This window comes from Pinus tabuliformis, chromosome J, assembly GCF_031772625.1.
Source record: "Pinus tabuliformis cultivar Carrire ecotype Pingquan chromosome J, CPIR1, whole genome shotgun sequence".
Lineage (NCBI taxonomy): Eukaryota > Viridiplantae > Streptophyta > Pinopsida > Pinales > Pinaceae > Pinus > Pinus tabuliformis.
In genome coordinates this window covers 1268092480-1268096896 of record NC_142295.1, presented here as the reverse complement: position 1 = coordinate 1268096896, position 4417 = coordinate 1268092480, and positions in this window count along the sequence as shown.

Genomic DNA, 4417 nt, shown 5'->3' with positions numbered 1-4417 from the left:
ACCACTCTCTATGGGGAGTGAAGTGAAAGGATGCACTTGAGTCAATCAACCATGCCTCATGATCTACATGTGTACTTGAAGAGGGCAAGTACACATCACCACCTTCATTTGAGGTGGTTTTTGCCTCTGCAGAAGGAGCATCATCAGATCCCTTTACTTTATCAGGAGCTTTAGATTTATAGTCCCTTTTGTAGCTTCCTTTACGCATTTCCAGCACACCACCTTTACAGGTTTTCCTGGAGATTTAGATCTCGCACTCAATGACTTATTTTTGTTTCTGTTCTGGGACCGTCCTTGTACAGACAAGGCATCACCATTTTGGCTCTCCGTATTTTTCCGTCTCATTTCCTCTGTCAGCAAGGATGAGACTATTTTATCAAACTTCAAGGCAGTTGCATTACTACCTATTGCAATAACCAGACTATCCCACAAATTTGGTAGAGAACACAACAAACTGATGCACTTATCTTCATCTGAAATTTTAATATCAACAGATAATAACTGACTTACCACAGTATTAAATGCGTTCAGATGTTTTGTCGTCGAGTCTCCATCTTTCATCCTTAGGTTATACAGCTTTTTCCGCAGGAACAGTTTATTCACCAGAGACTTAGATTGGTACAAAGTCCCTAACTTGTCCCACAAAGCCTTCGTCGTAGCTTCCCCTGATACATTCAGCAATACTGAATCTGAGACACACAATCGTATTGTGCTCTTTGCCTTCCGATCCAACTTCTTCCATTCTTCATCGGACACTCCCATTGGTTTAGTACCTGGATCTACCGCGATCCACTGATCTTTATCCACCAACAAATCCTCCATCTTGAGTTTCCACAACTCAAAACTTTGACCATTAAATTTCTCGATCTCTATCTTTCCATTGCTCGCCATCTTCTTTCACCAACAGAATCGATCTCGCAGATCTCCCACTGAACAGGGTCTACCACAGGCTCGAGCGAAACCCCTCAGCAACAAAGGCGTCCCCTTGAAGCCAAAACAGCTCTGATACCAAATATAGGTTTTAACCCCGTACAGAAATTACCTGCATACGAATTCTAAAACATAGAAACTAAACAATGAGAGATCATAACACATAAAACACATATACACAGAGATTTTCCCCTGGATCCCAAAACTAGGAATACAAGCTTGACATTTTTCATTATGTTCCTTTCAATGTTACAATACGTATTTATACATGCCGAAGTATCCAATACCATGGACTGAAAACCATCGCGTCCAATACCATGGACCGAAAACCATCGCGTCCAAAAAACATGTGCGAAAATCATGCACAAAACCATAGGTGGGTCCACCCAACCTAACATAGGGTCCAAAACCAAAATTTTCCAGGGCGCTGCCCCGGACCCCATAAAGTGGGGTTATGGGTGCCCTTCAAAACCCCATGTGACCCCCCTCCGCTACATAATCAGTGCAACAAAAGGGGTGCTCCGCCCTCCTCTAACCCCCTGGTTAACTACGTGGGCTAGTCGTGGAAAGAATATAACATAACCCAACACCACTGAGGAGTTTTTGGTCCTCCAAAAGCATAAAAAAAATAATCTGCAACTTCCTTTATACCATGTCTGCATCACAAGTGTCTTGAAAAGGTCTTGCTTCCATCTCCTTCACCTTTTTTCTTCGGAGCCTTAAGCCACGAGCCAACACCTGCTACCTCTGCAACCTGTAGTACATTGTTTGCACATTACATGCTTGAATGACATAACCAACTAAAGACCCAAACATCCCACACTTGCCACGAGTTTATAACACATACTCAGAGGTCAAGTTTACAACACGATGGACGCAATACCCCAACTATGACAACAAGGCCAATATATCATGGTTGCTTCAAAAAGTGACGGAAAACACATCATCACTGCAACACATGATTTCCATACATAAGGCCAAACACTATTGTTTTGACAAGTGATGGAAACATAATATCACTTTCAGAGTTTTAACATGCAACTCAAAACATGACCAGACATCATTGTTGCTGACCAAGTGGTGGAAACACATCATCACTTTTACACTTTAAAATGCAACCAATGATTTACAAAAGAATGACCATGAAACAACAACATGTCTAGAAACCATTTCTCAATTATCAATGTGAATGGGTCACCTCCTTGAGGTGATTTTGCTTGTCGAACAACTGCTTTACCTGGTTCACGCACTGACGATTTGTCTTTAAGGCGTTGCTTTGGATGGAGCCTCCAACAAGTGGCTCTTTGATGGCCATTTCTGTCACAATGGCTGCAATAGGCTTTCTTCCTCCATATCTACTTAACCTGTTTCTTTTCATGTTGTTGAGAGGGGATTTCACGCCTCATGAGTGCTGCAATTCTTTTCCAACACTTAGAAAAGGTATGGTTAGGTAAACCATAAAAGGTACATATTTTTCAATGTCTTGATCTTCGTTCATTATTACCAACATGATCATAATCAAAATGAACATTCGAAGATTGAAAGTGGTTATACCTTCCTTTGTTGTTTCTGATATCAGTATGGCAATGAGAGCTTGCATCCGCTCTCTCCCTGCAATGGAAACTGCCATGGGATGATGGGGATGTTTTCCCATCATTCTCTTTCCTCGACGATGTCTCGGACGAATCTGACACCTTTGAGCACTCTCCTTTAGTGTAATTCGAGCCTGCAAATCGATGTTCATGCACAACCTCCAAAGGTTGAGTTATGCCTTGGTTATTAGCACCAAGTTCTTTTTTCTCCTCATGCCTCATCCTTGTAAGGAGCCTCATGTTTGTCCCTGTAATTGGGATCTCCAAATCTCCAACAGACATCATACTATGAGAAGATGAAATCGAAAGGAAATCAACATCTTTTACCTTTTCTTTCGATTTGGAAAGATTTGATGAGGGTTTCTCATCATCCGTTGTTGGTGGTTCGCTAATTGTCTCAGCGCATTCCCCAACTTCTTTCATGACATACCCAAGTCCTACATGGCGGGGTAATTCCTTTACTTTGATGGGGTTGACAATGCCTTGGCCATTAATGCCCAAGCCTTTTCCTTCATACCCCATTCTCTTCAGTAATTTGGAGCCAATTCTTGTGGTGTGATTTTCAAACACAGCGAAATCATCATCAGGAAACATATGTGAAGATGGAGAACTACTTTTTACCTCTCATGGGTCTCGCTGCAGCTTTTCCAAGGCCTTGTCCTTTGCTTGCAGTTGTCGTAGCAAACTCTGTTTTTCCTCTTTCTCTTCATGTAGGCGCATCCTCAATTCATCATTCTTTGTTTTAAGATTATGTTTGTTTTGATTCAATTCATCCATGGCCTCTTCTATGGCTTGCAACTAAAGTTGTAATCACTCCTTTTCCTATGTTTCTTTCTGTAGAGTTTCATACACAATTTCCACTTTCTTGGAAATATTGAGCATTGTCTCGTACATTGCTCTTTCATCCTTTGTCATTGTTCACACTGCAAATCACATCAACACAAAGACCACTCTGATACCACTTGATCTAGGTCTGGGTGTAACGAAGGACCCTTCCAAGACTTTTTACTTTGGTGATGTGTTAAAATTGCATTTTAAAAGAACATTAATGCATACATCTGCATGCAGAAAATAAGAGGGACATAATAATCATCAACACATGAAAAGATAAGCGTTGATAATGGAGTTCGTCCAGGAGGGACTATGCCTGTGGGCCCCGGTGTCAAGATGGTGTAGGCAGTTGCATTAAGTGTTGTTAATAAAGATGATGTACACAAGAGATGATGTCGCAATCATACAAGGAAAAATTCCCTCACACAAGAGTGGCTCTAAGAGATATTCCACAACTAGAACTCTCAATCAAAAGACTCCTATCAGTATGACACAGAAACATGCATGGTGAGCATCCCGCCAACATGGCACAAAAGGGATGTCAAAACAAAACACATGCATGGTGAGCATCCCGCCAACATGGCACAAAAGGGATGTCAAAACAAAACACATGCATGACAACATGTAATAAACAAGAGTATCCTAGCAACATACTACAAGGGATCTCAAAACATAACATGATGAGTTATGACAACAAGTACATCATATAGGATATCCCACATCAAATCACGCAAGGAATCATGACAACATGTAATAAAGAAGATCCTACATCAACATCAATCAAGGATTTGTGCAGCATAATGTGCAAAGAAGAAGTATATAAACAATAATTATATACCTTGTAACAAGGGGGCTATATGAAGAAGCAGATGTTCATATCCTTAGCGAAACAATCCACCGTGAATGCGTTGTTCACATCGTCGATGCGCAGGCACAGCCCGTTACCAATCTGGACTTCGGCTCCCCTTGCATCGATTATTTTCTGGCTTTCGCCATCAAGCGCATCTAAAACATAAACTGTCAACGTGCTAAAGCTTCCTTCGATCTCACAACATCGATCATAC